This window comes from Rhynchophorus ferrugineus, unplaced genomic scaffold (genome assembly GCF_030347505.1).
Source record: "Rhynchophorus ferrugineus isolate W39M unplaced genomic scaffold, kcgeb_rfMv2 rfM10, whole genome shotgun sequence".
Lineage (NCBI taxonomy): Eukaryota > Metazoa > Arthropoda > Insecta > Coleoptera > Curculionidae > Rhynchophorus > Rhynchophorus ferrugineus.
In genome coordinates this window covers 15,369,060-15,388,398 of record NW_027472589.1, presented here as the reverse complement: position 1 = coordinate 15,388,398, position 19,339 = coordinate 15,369,060, and the positions used below count along the sequence as shown (strand labels likewise).

General features: G+C 33.6%; 1 protein-coding gene across 3 annotated transcripts in view; it reads right to left on the bottom strand.

Annotated features, from left to right (window-relative positions):
- The window catches only part of nuf (rab11 family-interacting protein nuf), a 97,214-nt gene extending 78,240 nt beyond the window's left edge, over window positions 1-18,974 (bottom strand). For 2 of the 3 annotated variants that reach the window (XM_076416651.1, XM_076416650.1), the window contains exon 1: window positions 18,656-18,971. The gene's annotated coding sequence lies outside the window, so the exon portion shown is untranslated. Of the gene's footprint in view, window positions 1-18,655 lie in introns of all 3 variants that reach the window. The other variant, XM_076416649.1, reaches the window with a different exon arrangement.
- Window positions 18,975-19,339: the final 365 nt, after the last annotated feature.

Genomic DNA, 19,339 nt, shown 5'->3' with positions numbered 1-19,339 from the left:
ATCTGTGGAATTTTTATTTTTTAATATTGTAGCGACCGCTTGACCCTTTAGGCCACGACGCATTCACCTACAGCAAGAGTGTTCGGACAAACAATCGCATCGATAGACACACATTCCGATCGACCGACCAGACGAACATTCCTACAATATATTAATATATGTGAGCATCCATCCTGTATCAGAACAATTAGCGATAACAACAATCTGAATTGGTCTTTGTAAATAGTATGAAGAATTATGGAATTATCAACAATAAAAGAGAAAACACTCAAGTTCCGCCATCAATCAAGGACGCAACGATGGAGCTGGCCCTATAAAATCCCGACACAGATATTCGACGGTCTTCTCTCGAAAACAGATATCCTCAGGAGTCCCGCAAGGTGTTCCACTAGCCCCAGCTCTGTTCAACCATTATATGGCTGATTTCTCACTCCACAAACATTCTCACACAGAATTTTATGCAGATGACATAGCTTTCTTTACCACCGGTTACAGTCCCGACGCTATCCGCGATAGACTTCAAACCCAATTGAACCAGGCGATTGGGTGGTACAAATTCTGGCGGCTGTAGATTAACCCGAGCAAAACTGAGGCTATTCTGTTCTTATTGCCCCCAAATCGATAAAGTCCTTATTTCCTGGCTCCAGAATATATCATACCTGGGTCTCCAGTTCGACCGCAGGTTTCAATGGTCAGCCCAAATCCAGCTCCTCTGTAGAAAAGTAAACTCCCAATCCCCCAGAGAGCGACTCTGTATAAAATACCAGTACAGGTACGTCCCTGAGAGACAACTTGAACTACCCCAGGTGTTCCAATCCAAGAAAGTTCGCGTGTTACTCTATGCCTCATGGTTTTTGAGAAACGTCAACACTCATCTCGAATCAGGCATCCCGTTCGTCAAGAGTTTCACGAACATGCTCAGTGCAAGGTTATCTTTAAGTGCCTTAGAACACGACGACAATCTGATCAAATCTCTAGCCATCCATAAACCTCGGTAACTAACCAACTACGACAATCTCAGTCGTAACACAGGGTCTCTGTCGTTCGCAAAACACTTCTCCATCCTGAATCAGAAGCGATATCAGCAAAAGACCATTTCATTCTGGAATAAAAAAAAACAACTCGACGGTCTCTTCTTTCTCCGGGCTCCCTCGAGTAGCTATGTCGTCAACCATAAATTGTCAATCACACCAAACCATAAATAATCCCGTGAGTTTCTATCACTTCACCACGTGCCCATCTTTCAATTCTGACATATTATTACTAGTCGTTGCCGTTAACTTACAATTTGTCCCCTAGTGCCTTAAAACTAGCTGCTTATCTACGAAGATTCTTTATTTAGTTCCTAAAGTTTAGAGCACTTTTCAGTGTTTTTGCCATTTTGTACATTTTGGTACACAACCACAAAACATCACACGAGTCGGTTCTCTAAGTCTGCGTCCTAATTCCGAATTATCGAAGAGATCGCTTTTCGGTGTTAATGGTGGAGTGGAATTCATCCTTTCATCATGTCTTGTTGCTATAAATAGAGTTGCTTCAAAATATATGTAAGTAAATTAAGCCCGGAAGCAGACAATGATTCCTCGTTATGGAAAGATACTCGGAGATTTAAAAGACCAATTACTAAAGTACAGCCTATTAATTTTTTTGTACTAATTAGATCTTACATTAAATACACATTGCATTAATATTCAAGCAAGGCGAGTACGGGATTAATGTATAAGTACGGATTTCCCAAATTAAAATAAAACTAATCTACTTAAGCTATAGTTAAAAATAGACATACAGTAAACAAGTGCGTGTGGTTTGATTCGCTTCAATCTTCTGATTTCCTGCGTATTGTCCAGCAGCTGTATTGCTTCCACGTTGCTGTGATTTAGCAACCTTACTTCGTGTTTTAAGGCGAAATCTTGAATCAATCATCTCTTCGTTAGGTAGCGGTAAGTATTGTTAATTAATCGTAGAACTATGTCTTGGGTGCGTTGGATTACTAGTTGGTTTGATGTTCTAGTACAACACTATATTTGCACTCCATAGGTCCAAATTGGCTTTATGATTGATTGATATCTAGTGTAAGATGCAACTACTAAAAAAATGTCTTGTTGCGAAATCACTTAATTTCCTCTATGACTGTTGGAGTGTGAAGGACACGATTAGTAATTGTTCCTATAGTTCTTATAGTATATGCTCTTTTCAACGAATTCTTGGATTAAGATTCATCCCGAAGCACTAAAATATCCATATTTTTTTCGATAGCCAACACCTCTAGATAGTAGTATTATTAATATTTGTCGATACATGTGTTTGGTTAAATGTGAAGTCGTTTTTTGTGATTTATTCTCGTTGACTTTTCAGTGTTCTCCATTACTAAGTATCGCTCTATTACCAGCAAATGTAATGATAGTAACATTTGTGTTACTGCATATGTATAGAGTAGGTAAAGAACACGACCCAAACCACTGCTTTGTTTTGGTAAGATTTTATGCAGTTTATGCATGAGTTCCTTATGCCAGACAATTATCGAAAGCTTGCGCCAGGTCCAATAATATAGCCGGTCAAATTTTTTCTATTCGTAGGCTTTTTCAGTAATATCTGTGATTCACCTATCTGGTTAGCTGTGGAATATTTCTGGAGGGAAATGAAACGGGGCTGATCACTCTAATGATTTTTCGATAGGTCTACAAAATAGCATACAATATTCTTCATCATTGCTCACAAAATACCCTTTTGTACTCTTATATATTCCCCCATTGTTGAAAATCGTCTTCGACGAAACAATTTTGGAAGGTATAAAAGGAGTCAAAAGTCAAACAGAGTTAAATCTGACGAATACGTTGGATGCTGAATATACTTAAATATACCAGAAGATTGTAATAATAATCTGAGTTTGTTGAATATAAATAAAGCTGGCAATTCATTGTTTAAAAGTTTTTCAAATACAGCTTATCATCTAAATTCAGTCTAGAAGAATTGCTTTAAAAAGTCAAAAATAAAATTAGGAAATAAAATTTTGTTCTTCTATGTCTAAAGGAAAAACATAATCAACAAATAGAAATAACAATTAGGACATCTCCTAATAAGTCATTTTTAGGTTATAACGTAAATGAAATCAAGACAGACGAATAATGATTGTTACAAATATTCTGCATTTATTTTAATCAGCGATATCTATTGGTGAAAATGTTAAATATCAATATAAACAACTGTTTTGAGATTTCTATATATTAAATAACAATTTTCCGTTTGGTTTTATTAATCAATTTATACAGGCGCTATTACCGGCCAACTCCATCAAACACTTTTAGAAAAATATGATGATGCTACTGCATCATATACCAATAGGCGGTATTTATTCCAACGTTTTAAAAGTGGTAAATTTGATGCCAATGATAAATAACGGACCGTAGAACCAGAAAAAAACCGGTGACAGTAAATGGAGCTCAGAGCTCAAAATCTAAAAGAACTTTCAGACAGCTTAAAAGATGATGAACCAACTATTTTCATAGGTTTACATGAAATGAGTACGGCCCAAAAGAAGCGAAATGGTTACCACGAAACTACTGAATGCAAAAAAGAATAGATCGTGCATCGCTGTTGAATCAACATCATTCTCGACACGGTATCCCCATTTTCCTAAAAAATTTAGAAAAAATCGTAGAAAATGATGACAAATATTTTTAATAAAACATATTGTATCATTCTTTTCCAATAATAGCCTACAAGAATACATGCAAGCACCTAAAACTAGGGAAGAAAAATATCGATATTAAAAAATCGATATATCCAGTTGGATATTTTTTTTAAGAATCAAAAAAATCTCAAAACAAAAGTATATATATATATATATATATATATATATATATATATATATATATATATATATATATATATATATATACTAGCGACCCGCCCCGGCTTCGCACGGGTGCAATGCTGATACTAAATTAAATACACTACAGAAAAAATATGAACGTTGTATATAAAAGCATAGCGGCCCGCTCCGACTTTGCACGGGCATAAAATATATATGCCTATGTCACTCAATGAAAACATGATTAAAATCGATCCAGTATTTTTGGTTCATTCATTACTGCCCTTGGCCAGCACGCATTAAATTTGGAGTAAAACAATTCCTCTTCCCCTATACTTACTATGAAGATTTCCTGCTATCTTTGGAATATCTAAATTCATACAATTTTTATTACATTACACATTTTTAAACGCAAATTTTAAATTTGTAATATCTCCGAAAATATTTGTTTAATTTACATGCTGTAAGGAACCATATTGATCTATATTAATTGCACACTGTATTTAAGGTACTTAATTCGATAAGGATTAATGCCGTATTGCTTAAAATAGCTTCGTAAATAAGCCATTTTCTCACGTAAAAAGTAAACAATAAAAATGGTTAATGTGGGTTATCCCTAAAAGATAAACATAATACCATCGCGGACTTTTTTGTAGACCTTTTTATGGTGTACAATACTGTAGTACATTAATTTGATCTAACTCGTAGGGTTAGGCAGCGTTTTTGCTAATTGCTAAATAAGCCTAAAAAAATAGGTTAATTTACGACATCACGTTAGAAACCTCTAAAATTAGCAATGTTGCCTTAGTATATTATGCATGTATTATACATATAAACCTTCCTCTTGAATCACTCTATCTATTGAAAACAACCGCATCAAAATCCGTTGCGTAGTTTTACATCAGAACAGAACAGATTACAAGGTTTTTGTTATTTACTTACAGTCCTTGTAATATACGGCACCGGTACCAATTAGTATTCATATTAGTTTTCTTGGCGATAATGAAGAGTAATAACTCTACACAATAGAAATATATTCACATGCAGCAAACCGTTAAAGACATCCCTTCGTCGTAATTTTTTTTTTCGGTCATTTTCCTATGAGAACCACGAAGAAATGATATTAACACCGTAGTTTTAAAGGGTCGGTTCATGCATTAAAATTACAAATTTACTTAAATACCGTTCAGGTTCTTTTATATCCACTTGATAACGTCTGTATAAACTTTACAGAAGAGATAAAGGAGACATAATAAGACATCCTCCACTGTGGGCTTCGCAGTGACTCATGCCTAATATATTCCCATATATTTGGCTATGTTGCCACATAATTCAAAGGCAGGTATATATTATTTAGCGAAAAGTAGACCAACCAACGATGGTGACGGTTTAATTTATATATAGACGACCATTTTGTGCCTTTTTTCTCGAAGATCCACGCCGATTTTGCATATAAATCGATTCGATGCTCTTGGCCTTTTTGTTATTCCGCTCTTATTCTTACCGAGAAACGTCATTAACATTCCCGACCCAAGGTAACCTCCTCGCAGGTACCGCCCATTCATATTTAATTCTAAAAAGGTTTATCATCGCATATAACTGTGTCTTATATAGATATAGCGTCGGGCAACGAAAAAAATATGGTGAATTTCATGTGTTTCGCTATAAATTTCTCTGTTTGTTATGCAACCAATAACAGTTTTTATTGTGGTTTAATAACACCCATCCCGTGTCACAGTGTGGAACGAATCGGCGTGTTTTATATCGGTACTGTCGGAAAGTAAATTTGCGTGTTTTTTTTTTCGTGTTTTCCGAGAAATTTTAGTCGATAACGCAATAATAATGGTAATGCTGAATCAATATGTTATGAAACGAAAACAAATGTACATCGCTAAATATCATTAGTAAAACTCTAATTGTATAACATCAAACGTTGGAAGCGTGACAAGTTCTAATATTATTTGTGTACCCTTAAAACTCAGAAAATCTTCAGGTCAATTCAATACCATTTTGTTTCTAGGAAACTAACTTTGGTCGAAAAGAATTTTTAGAAAATCTTCCATAAACTACTAGATACAAGTACAATCTTTTTTGCAATATTTTAAAGTCTTTAACAAAGTCCAACTAGTCTTTAACGTAGGTGACCACTAGCGTGACTGGGATCATTTTCCTTGTCGGATTCATTTCCTTGTCACTCTTGTCTTTCGGACAATCAAATTTATAAACAATCAAATCCTGTCCCAGCAGGATTCGAACTTGCAACAGTAGCAGGACTGTCCTGTCGCCTTGACCACTGCGTCAACCAAGCTGGCGCACAAACTATTTTAGTCGGCTTGGTTGGCGATAGTCGCGGGTTCGAATCGTGCCGGGGCCTGGTCGTGAAATTATGTTTGTGATTGTCGTCGACAAGAGTGTAAAATCCGACAAGGAAAATGATCCCAGTCACGCCAGTAACGAGGCTGGGTAAGACCGGATGTCTTCTGGGATGATTTCTAAGTTGGTCACTAGCCAGTCGGTAGGCTTAATGCCGACCGTGGTTCGAAGCCCACGTTAAACTGTAGGTCCAGTCTAGATGAACCGCTAGTTGGTGAAAGGAGACTTAAAAATATAATTAAAAAGCACTAAAAAAGACCCACAATTTTGCTTAAACAAGTCTCTTTGGATAACTTTGCGCGAATTCTTAACTGACTTAAATATTTAGACTTATTTAGAGATATAACTCGATGAATATAAATGACAGCCAAACCTTGGAGGGAGGATTGAGATCCTTAGCCATCTCCTGGATCCGCCACTGACACGTAACACGTAAAGAGAAAAAATATCTCAATAGTCCCGAATAAATCTGTACTGTATATAAATTGCAAAAATAGAATTAGGATTTACAGAAATAAAATCAATAAACAGAACTAAATTTAGAGTTCTAGTAACTGAACAAAATTAACAGGACTGAATCAACTTTGGGAAAAATATTGAGAGGGATACATAATATTATTAGATACTTGTTTGCATATAGTTTGGTCATTTTGTATTTAATTTTTTTATATAACATCTTTATTAGATACGCTTAGTACAATCTTAATTTACAATTAATTTATTACTACTTTTCCTATGTACTTGGATTAATTAACAAGCAAGAGGAGTGCGAGAAAATACATCAGTATGTATTCCTCAATTATAAAATTATAATAACTTATAGCCATAGTTTACACTAAAGGTATACACTTTATATAAGTTCGTATGGTTTTGTTCGCTTCAATCTCCTGACATCCTGCGCGCTGTCCAGCAGTTGTATTGCTTCCACATTAGTATGATTTAGTCATCTTCTTTCGTGTTTCAAGGCGAAATCTTGGATAACTTCGCAAATCCATTTGATTTCCAGGTCATCGTGCAATTCTTCGTTTGTTACGTACCGATAGGCATTCAATCAATGGAAGAACCTTGTTTTGGCAGCGTTGTATGACTAGTTGATTTGAATTTTTGTGCAACCCCATATTTGCACCCCATAGGTCCAAATTGGCTTTATAATTGTTTTACGGATCAACCTCTTTGGTTTTAGATCAAGTTGAGAGTATCTTCCGACTAACCAGTATAGTTGTTTTATTTTGGTTCTAATGTGTTTTGCTTTTTGTCTAATGTGATGTATTTTAAAATGTAAATATAAGAATATAAGAATATAAATATAAGAATTTATTTCCATAATTTTTTATAACCTTTTGTCATCTTTGTGGCAATGTAAACAACAGTCTAAGATAACTGTTAAACTTGATGGAGTTTTCTACTTCATCTCTTTATTCATTATTCATTACTTGTATTTTTAATATTGTTACAACCTTCTCTTTTTTTTGATAGTGTTATGTTACAACAGGTCTTTTTATGGCATACATAGATCACTGCCAGAAATAATGGAAACTGTAGCAGTCAATTAGGAACAATAAATATTTGTTTATAACATAAGTAACAATTATAAGTGAGTAATATTTATTGAGTGAGTGAGTAACATTATTGGATTCATAAATACCCCAAAACTATTTCTCTATTTGTCTTTTAAGCTCAATTTAAATACCAATTGCTAAATAAGTTAAGTTTTTTTAACATTTCATTTTTAATTTTTTTATGATAAAATTTAAGTCAATGTGAATATTTGAAAGGCTGTGTGTGTGATCTGCCATCATCATTCGGCAATCAAAACAACATACCAAAAAGAAGTATGAACCCCTTAGGCTTCAATCCCTAGGCCCTTTTGTCCAATTAAATGTAAAGTACATATAAAATTTTGTGAAAAAAAATAGATAGTTTAACAAATATCGCTTAAGATTATCTCTCTCTGCTTTCTGGATCTTTTAATATCTCAAAAATCCGTCGTTTTACTAATTTTATCTTTTGAACTTAAATACATAGAATTTATACTTCCAGTATATCGAATATTAGTTCAATTTCTTAATTCATTTCAATTAGTTTTTACATATTACTGTCAACAGTGATAACACGTTAATATGTAAAAAACGCTTTCTTGCATGTACATTTTTTTTACTCTTCGTGAGTCCACAATCTGCCCTATTGGCAATAAGTATTTCTTATGTCTATATTATATATACATGGCATGTAGAAAATCACTTCATTAAGCAATCTTCTGTATAAAATATTATTTTAATTAATTAGTCTTATTCTAAAGCTTATTCTAAAGTCTACATATGTCCAGTAATCAGATCAGGTGGTGTTAAACGTTTTAGTCTACTCACTTCACTGTCATGTCTCATATTTAGCTGATTAGCGAGTACATTAGGATGCACTGACACTCTTTCGAAGAACTTCACACAAACACGTTGAATTACACTCGTTATAGGTTCTAGAGGAATATCGCATTGTATCACTTTATTTGAAATATAGTACGGAGCATCAACAATGGCACGCAACACCTTATTTTGGATCCGTTGAATGATGGATATATTAGATTTGCTAGCGGTACTCTCTAGTTGGATTCCATATGCCCAAATGGGCTTGAGTATAGACTCATACAGCAATACCTTGTTATCTAATGATAACTTGGATTTGCGCCCGATGAGCCAATACATTTGATATAATGTTAGTCCCAGTTGTTTCCGTTTAGAGAGTATGTGCTTCTTCCAGGTTAGGCGTCGATCTAACTGCATACCAAGATATTTAACATGCTCTGCTTGGGGAGTTGACGATGATTGACATTCACTGGTGGACATGTTCTTCTTCTAAACGTTATTAGCGTGGATTATGTTTCATTGGCTTTAATGTGCCATGTCTTCAACCATAATTGTATTTGCTCCAGGTGGGTTTGTAGGTTTATTGATGCTGTGACTGGATCTTCATGGGATGCTAAGATTGCTGTATCGTCTGCATATGTTGTCACAGTAGTTATTTTTGTGGTGGGCAGATCAGCCGTATACAGAAGATACAGTACTGGACCCAGTACACTACCTTGCGGAACTCCTGAATATATGGGATTTAATTCGGTATGTTCATCGCCTTGATTTACAATAAAATGTCTGTCAGTGAGATACGATTTTAGTAACTGATAGTCCGGATGAGGGAGAAGTTTCTTTAGTTTAACCTGCAAGCCCGTATGCCATACTTTGTCAAAAGCCTGAGATATGTCTAGAAAAGCAGCCGAACAATATCTTTTGGCATTTATGCATGTACATAAACGTAACATTGAATGTTAAAAGAAAACTGGTATTTTCAATAAATCTATTAGCATCTGGTTCAAACTACAAATCAGATCAGTTGAAGGTCAACGAAAACCGTGACATAACATTTTTCATACACAAATAGCCCGCGCTAATTGGTCTCATCGAAGGTTTTTTTTTATTTCAACAAGGAGAACAACAAAAACATTCTGGTATTTATCTCTCTCGCTACCACATCGAGGCAAGGCTAAAATACGTTTACGAAAATCCTACGATCTGGGGATATTCTGCCCGACTCGGCAACGTACGTTTCAACCCGAACAGCAACACGGAATCCTCTCGGTACCGCTTGGTACCAACCATCGTGGTACTTTTACTTTTTAGCCGGCCCATTCGCAAAGGTTAATGGGTCCGTGTAGAAATATGTTCGACGTCGACTTACGGTGAAAATAATTTGACAGAAAATGACGATTTCACTTAAGTTTTTTCCCAACGAATAACTGTCTAACGCGAATTCGCGTTAACAGGCATCGGTAAAACGGTAATGAGGAGGTGAATTTGAATTTGGAAGCGCACTAGATCTGGCGCGTAATAGTATGTCATTAGAAATCCGATTTCGAATCAGTCCCGGTTCGAACGTCGTTGTTTCTAAATCAATAATCGATTTAGAAAATGCCTTTCCGTAACCCGTATCTAGTTTCGGGCGCATTAAGACGACATAATGACGGTCAAAACAATTTGGTAAATAAAATATGTCGTTTTAATCTCTAAATAAGTGGAAATGTTTGTTCTGGCTGTTAATTGATACAGTAATTATTATTTATTGTTGGGTATAAACGATACATAATTCGATTATTTTAGATATATACCACTCGCAATGCCCATAAAACTTTTATATTATTATATTTTTATTTATAACATTGATATATTACTAATATCATATTTAATTAAGTAAATAATCCTAACATCATTTAGGTATTGATAGATGCTACCTCTAATGTGAGTTTATAATTGAAGCTTTGAAGAAATTAATGTTTCGTTATGTGCTTGTCTAAGAGAAAAAGCCTAATACTAACACACCAATTTGGTTTGTTAACAAAAATTCAATAATTGATTAGGTATATAGAATAATAAATGTCATTGAAAAAGCCTAAGAACATAAAAAACCGTATTCAGTTTAATTGGCACGACAGCCTCATTCATAAGCTACAGAAAATGTTACCGTATCAACACACTGAACTATTAAAGCCTTACATCACAGCCAGAACATTTAGAGTCAAACAAGAGGAAACCTAATCTACAATAATATAGGCTAAATCAGATGTGTCACAAGGAAGTATACTGGGGCCACACACATAATTTACACATGTACAATAAATATAATTGAACCCAAACTTGCAAAACTAAGATTAACCAAAGTAAATATGTACATGCAGTTCACCTATAATCAGACCGCACCAATAACAATCAATAATACGACCATTTCATACAGAAACAACGCTAAGTATTTCAGAACGACTCTTAATGCAAAACTTCGCTGGAAGGAACATTCTAGAAAACTATAATAACTGAAATATAGTACACCCAGGTAGTATAGGACTGATTATTTTCACCGAGACCTTCAGATACCGACTATTATTCAGGAAAGCAAGCAGACATGAGGAGAAAGTCCATTCTCATTAACATCGACATATTGCAACTCTTGAATAACACTAGAACAGAACACAGGCTCAAAAGAATCAAACCATTTGATCTTGTGTAGTGTAGCGCTTTTAATTTAAAAAATAGCATTTAAAAAAAATTAAATTTAAAAAATATATAATTTATTTCTGAGGAATTTATTTTGTAGAAATCAAAAATAATTTCTGATCATTGAATATGACTCTTTTATGTAGGTACTTACAAATGTACCTTTAGCATGTAAATCGAAATTATGACCCATACAAATAAGTGTTATAGTTAAATGTATACAAGTTTAACGTTTGAAAAAAGTTTGTTTAAATCTTATTCAATTAACAGTATGATTATTTCTAAATAAGCTTTACTATTGTAATTTTCAGTTATTTTCTGGTCATCGTTCCAAATACCTTGATGGTTTTGGTGTGGAAATTTTATTAAAAAGTAGTAATTAAAAAAATTGTCCTGTAACCAATTATTAGATTATTAAATATTATTTGAATTTTTATATACACAGTTTCGCAGTTTATAAATATATTAGTAGTTTAGAATAAACATTATATTTTTTAATATTATTTACTTTACACAAATTATGATATTTATCGAAAGTCTATTACACCATTTATAACGTGAATACTGTAAATAAACCTAATATTAATTCCTGAAATAGTTTCCAAGATAAATAGAAATGAAAAGTATATTAGGTAAGTAAGGGATATTTTAGGCAGTAAAAATATCGATATTTAAAACATATATATTGTTACACAAAAAAGCCCTTGGTCTGAAAAATATATCGGTTTGTTGAAAGAATATCGGTTTTGATACCTTTTCGATATTTCCATCGGTCAAAAATATCGATATGTTTTAAGAAAAATATCGATATGTCGAAACATTTAAAAACAGTTGTTATTTATTTAATATAAATTGTGATATTACAAATTTATATTAATTGATAGTCTAATTATTAATGCCTAATGGTGTAGATATACTTCATATTTTCTACTGGGATAACTACGAATGCCACTGAAAAATATGTTTAAAAAATATATCGTTATATAAAAAAGAGCATTTAGTCATTTTGGTACATTTTCAATACTAGAAAAAAATCGATATATCGAAATAAAACAAATTAACAGAGAAAAATGTCGATATTTTTTTACTATTTACTAGCTTATTACACAAACACATATTAAAACCCCTTATAACCTTAAGAATATTTATAAGTGTTTCGATAATATTCAATGTTCAAAATTAATACAACTGATATTAAGTCAAATCAAAAATATATATCAATGAATACTTATACGTACACTAATAGACACAATCCAGTTTAATTCATAGAACAAAGCTAATCAATTATTAATGTTTTTGTAAAATTTCGATATTATTTACCGACTTAATGATGGATACTTAAGATTCACAGATTTGAGAATTACGACCTAAATTATTATTTTCGGTATAGGATTCTAAAAAAGGTCAATGGGCACCCAAAAACTGTCTAGACAGAGAAAACCCAATAGATGCTATGGCTGGTGACGCCACAATCACTTATCGCAAAACATAAAGAATCACAGTACACTTGTTCTCCCTCTCAGAACAGACGAGAATCGACAATTTTATTTGGCACCATCTTAATCAGGGATTGTATACGTATATGTATCAATGGATATCAATGAATGATAAACAACAAAGCTCTTTAAATCAACTAAAATTCACTTTATTTTGCTGAAAATAAATAATTAGTGTGTAAATAATTAGTTATTCAACATAATTCCCTTCAGGGCTGATTATAGTGGCCCTCCAACTTTTCGATGCCATTTTTGTAGTCCGATTTGTTCTTTGCTTCAAAATAGGCCTCAGTTTCGCCGATCATTTCTTCATTCAACGAAAGTTTCTTCCCGGTGAGCATAATTTTGAGATCTGAGAACAGGAAATCGTGACTGAGGGTCAGATCTAGAGAATACGGTGGATGAGGAAGCAATTCGAAGCCCAATTCATGGATTTTTGACAAGGTGTATTGTCTTGGTGAAGTAGCACTTTCTTTTTCTTCAAATGCGTCCGTTTTCGGCGATTTCGTCCTTCAAACGATCCAATAACGTTATGTAACTGTCGCTGTTGATGGTCGTTCCCTTTTCAAGGTAGTCAATGAAAATTATTCTATGCGCATCCCAAAATACAGACGCCATAACCTTGCCAGCTGACTGTTGCGTTTTCTCACGCTTTGGAGCGGATTCATCGTATGCAGTCCACTCGGACGACTGTCGATTGGACTTCGGAGTGAAATGATGGAGCCATGTTTCATCCATTGTCACATATCGATGCTAAAACTCGGGTTTATTACGCTTGATCATCTTCAAACACTGCTCCGAATCATCAACTCGTCGTTGTTTTTGGTCAAAAGCGAGCTTGTGCGGCACCCACTTTGCACAGAGCTTACTCATACCCAAATATTCGTGAATAATATGATGTACACGTTCAGCTGATATCTTTAGAGTGTCTGCTATTTCATTCAGTTTCACGTTTTTACGGTCATTCAAAATCATTTTGTGGATTTTCCAAATATTTTCGTCGGTAACAACCTCTTTTGGGCGTCCACTGCTTTCACCGGCTTTGGTGCTCATTTCACCACGTTTAAACTTAGCATACCAATCCTTGATGGTTGATTTGCCTGCGGCAGTGTGCGGAAACTCGGCATCAACCCAAGTTTTTGCTTCAACTGTATTTTTTCCCTTCAAAAGCAATATTTTATCAACACGCAAAATTCCTTTTTAACCATTTCTCACAATAACAAAAGTTACCTCACTCAAAATGCTATAATTCACAAACTAACGATGCGACAGCTGTCAAATTTATATACGCATCTTTTGAAGGTTCGGGCTAACTAAAAACATATGGATTTAATTCCAGTAGTGCCAACTATGTGTCATGCCGGGAACTTTTCAATTGACCTGTTATGTGAAATCAAATATTACGTTATAACCTACACATTACTACACAATACTAAATTTAAACAAATATCTGATGTTGCGTAATGATTTAATAAAAATTTTACCAATATTCATTGATGATTACAAACATACAGTTTAAGATTTTGGTCAGTTATTTTTCAAAAATTATCTAAACATGCAGGGCATTTATCAGAAACACAATTACAATAAGACAGTTTCTTCCAGTAAGAGTGATACCTATTTATACAAAAAAAAAGGTTTTTATTATCTTATTATTCAGGCATTGTCTTTTAAGATTAATATGAATTACAATTAATAATGTATTAATGGATATTAAACATATCGCAAAGCATTTTAAAATCATTAAAGTTTACCTCAATTCACGGAAAATAAATACCATTATATTATTTAGAGATATTTTGATATAATACAACACTTTCTTTTAAGACAATTAATTTGGGTGTTGAAATTATTAAACTTTTTTTTTTCATTCATAATAAGAATCGAATATCTTTCAAGATCGGTTTAAATACAAGTAAATACCATAATAATGAATATCAATCAGTTATGAAAGAAACTTAGGATTAAACAGGATTTTTAGATTTAATAAGCCGGCTTGGTTGTCGCAGTGGTAAAGGCGACGGGACAGTCCTCTTACTATTGCGATAGCCGCGGGTTCGAATCCTGCGGGGCATGGTGGTAAATTTAAAGGTGTGATTATTTAACATTTGTGATTGTCCTTAGATAAGAGTGCAAAATCCGACAAGGAAAATAATCCCAGTCACGCCAGTAACCAGGCTGGATAAGACCGGATGTCTTCTGGGAGGATTTCCAAAGTTGGTCCCTCGGCAGTCGCTAGGCTTAACGCTGAGGATCGTGGTTCGGATCCCATGTTAAACTGTAGGTCCAGCCCAGATAAACCCTTGTTGGTAAGAGGATACTTAATAAATACTTTAAGAGATAGGTCGGTAACAATATTCCCTGATAAATATAAATGATTCTATGTAATATGATTTATTTTATCTAAGATACATTGAGGAATATAACAGGCACTATATCTAACCTAACATTACGTTATAGTCTTCGGATTACTACACGTTACTATATATTTGATATTACATAACGATTTAGTAAAACGTTTCCAATATTCATTGATGATTACAACCGTATATTTTAAAGTTTTGGTCAGTTGCTTCTCAAATATCTTCTAGAGGCCGGCCAAACAAAACTCTATAGATTTTACGCTTAACAACATCACAGGTACTTGTCAAAAATACGAACAATCACAATAAAGATATTTGATTTCGAAAATCGACGAAAAAATTCCTGGAATTTTTCCAACACGCTGCAATTATGTCAAACCGACGCAGATTTCCAAACAATCCCACTCAAAATAGACGAGGAATCATAGGTAAAATGTTTTAGTCCAAACGACACGTCGTTAACACAATAATAATTCGAAATTAGGACTGACTGACGATTTTATATCAATATTCAAACGATTTTAAAGAGAAAGTTGCAAAAGTGTAACAGTTTCTAATAAAAACATATGTATTTAGCTACACACCGATGTTCGTTTGAAGATAATTTCCATATTCGTCTAGCAGGAATTACTATTCGGTAAAATACATATTTTATTTTAATTTTTGATTTTTAAAGTTCTTTAAATTCTACTTCATTGAATCCATCATCCGTTTTTTGGGAGTAGAATTCAAATGGACAAGTTTAAAGTAACATAATCTAAAAGAATAACAATATTTATCATAAATATATGTTTAGTTCAAAAATGTCTACATTTATTTAATAACCAGTCTATTTAAACCAATGCTTATCGCCGTATAACCAACGAAGATCTCGAAATCAAATGGATTTATGAAGTTATCCAAGATTTAGCCATAAAACATGAAATAAGGTTGCTAAATCACAGCAACGTAGAAGCAATACAGCTGCTGGACAACACGCAGGAAATCAGAAGATTGAAATGAACTAAACCACATGAAATTGTATAATGTATGAGTGTTTAATCTGTAACGCAACTTAAGTAGTCTAATTAAATTTTAATTTGACAAATATATACTGATGTATCTACGCCATATTAATCTTGCTTGTATATCGATGCAAATACAACAGAACAATTGCAATACATTCATTTTTTATAAATTAATATTGTACTAAGCATATCTATTCTAAGGTGTAATTAAAAAAGCATTTGTTTAATCGAAGTTATTAAATAAATAATCCACGTTTATTAAGTTGTGTCTTGACGAATCTATCATAACTTTTTGGAAATGCGAGTGGAAGAATGAGCTTAAAAAGTAGTAAAAAGAAATGAAAGCAGCAAGTAAAATTAGGAATTTATTTGCGGTGATTCACAGTATACGATTTGAATCGATTTAACAATGTTTGAGAGCGATTTGAGTACGAAGCACGTGTTGGATTTAGTAGGATTTGTTCAGATATCTTCAGATGTATAAGAAACCTTTGATACGTCCTGTTTTTATTTAAAAAAATCAACGAATACTTACCACATCGACTAACAAAACGAAACAAAACAATACGTCTTAAAATTGAACACTATTTGGTTAGTCATAATTAAATTGATCCAATTATTGATTGCATTTCTACACACGATGCAAAATGGATTTGATAACGATTATTCTAAAAGGCGTGAACAATGAGTAGAGGACGAAAATCTACCAGAACAATACCAATGAAAATAAATTCCTAAAAAACAACAGGTGGCATACTGCATGCAAACTTTTTCATTTATAAACTTTCTAATCAATTGGAAAAATCTTGCTATAGCTGTCATATAGTCCAGACCGATCTCCACGTGATTATTTTTGTTTTTCTTTAACTTATTGATAAGTGAGAAAAGGTTGATCGATTTTTCGCTTTTTACATTCTGAGAACAAACGGTATATTGAAGACGTCAGTTTTTGGGGAGTAGAGATCCAGTGGACAAGTTTAAAATAACAAATTTTAAAAGAATAACAGCATTTAGCACAAATATATGTGTGCTTCAAAAATTATTTCCACATTTGTTTAATAATCGGTCTAGATTTAGACTTATGCAGTTCAAATATATGGTTATATAAAACATCAATTCAATTAGCGATCAAACGATGCCAAAACTATGTTCTTCGATTAACTACCAATTCTTATGGTAACGTAACCAACGAAGAACTACACGATAACGTCGATCTTAAATAGATTTACGAAATAAGATTATTGAAAATCGAAAGAGTGAAGCGAAATAAACCAGCATATTTCCAAATTTCCTGCATTCCTGCCTATCACTTTAGTGCCTAGTGTCCCACCCATTGTTTTTCAAGGTAGGTGGCATATTTTTGATAAATATTTTAATTTATTTTTATTTTTAATAATAAAATTTTAATAAATATGTTTAAATTTATAAAATTGCCAGTGCCCTGAAACTAATGCCAAAGGTATAATGTGTAAACACATTCATGTTGACTGTTGTTTTTTTTTATAAGAAAAGCCGTCCTACCACAGCCAGAACAGCAAAAATGTGATTGGAATTGATGAAGAATACTCTATGCTAACTAAATTACTTGAACTTGTTGTTTTGAACCCCTCACTCGTCTTGCTTGTAACCTATATTGATGAAAGTTTAACAAAACAATAGTAATAAATTTATTTTATAAATTAAGATTCTGCTACCATATCAAATAATTTAAAAAAATGTTAATATGCTACTACGTACTATATTACGACTATAATCTACGTTTATTAAACTGTGTGTTTTGATGAATACATCATGAATTTTTTTCGGAGATACAAGTGGAAGAACGAGTTTAAAAAATGATAAAAAGCAATGAAAGCAGTAGGTAAAATTAGAAATTGAATTGGCCAAGATTCCGTGATTATTACTAAATTTAAATCCATTTAACAATGCTTAAGAGCGATTTAAGTATGAAGCACGTGTTTAATTCCTTGGGATTAGTTGAATGAGTGGGTACCACACCAATTAAGAGAAGGAAACAAAACAATGCGCCCTAAAATTGTTCGTTATATGGTTAATCAGAATTAAAATGACCCACTTATTGATTGAATTGTTACACACGATGCAAAATAGATTGATTACGATTATTCTAAGAGGTATGGACAATGAGTAGAGCACGACAAATCTACCAGAAGAACATCAATACAAAAAAATTCCAAAAAACTACAGCTGGCAACTTTTTAATTTCTCCAAGAGAGATTATATTTGTTTAACTTAACTTAAAAAAGGTCAATCAACAGTGTATTGATACTTTAAATATCTAGAGTGAGGATTTTTTTGGCGCGACAGTTTACCCGAACTCAAATGAGTTCCTACCGGTTCCATGATCGAAGCACGCCTAGACCCCGTTTTTAAGCCATGGCCAGCTAGATCGCGATGACAATGAACGCGTCCGGATGAACGTAACAAAAAAAAGCGAAGATCGCGTTTCCGATAGGTTTATCGGTTCGAGGAAATCGTTTTTGTTCCGCACAGGACGGACGAATGTCCCGTTAAAACGAACCGAAAGCGCCCGATTAAATCAGCAAAACTTTACCTCGCCAACTTGATCTCTCCTCCTATCTCCTCCGGGTACCTGGTGAGACAGCAGCGATCAAACACCAACGGGGAACATATGCACTGGCCGTTGTCACACGAATCGATTCGGACGACGAAGACGACCGACACGGACCGTTTGAGATTGATTTGGGGGCTGTTTTGTCACTGACTTATTTTAGAACTGCGTAAAATAACTGGACAAAAAGCCGATAGCGAACGGGGAACTGGTTCTGTTGGTGGTTCGACGCGGACCCGCGGTGTAATTCTTTGAATGTTTGGGAGGACTGAGCCGTGGAACAGTGTCGATGCCACTAGGCAGGCGCTGATAATGTTTTACCTGAGAGAACGTTAGTGTATCGAGACCCGTAGATTGGTAATACCCCCGGTTTGATTTTTTTTTTCGGTTCGACTGTAAACACAAGCGCAAACAATAGAATAGTAGCGACTAGAACGTTTACTAACAATGTATTTTGAATATAACATACTAAATATTTTTAATTAATTTATTATTAGGCTTGGCTGCAAATTATTTTTAGATGATTTTTTATTGATAAAAGAAAAACAAAAATTTAGAAGAGTATGGTATAGAAAAAGAAAGGCTGCAGACAAAACTGCTTTTAATAGAATTAGTAGTCAGACGAATCAAAAGATTAAACAATATAAACAGAGTTGCTCCGAATAA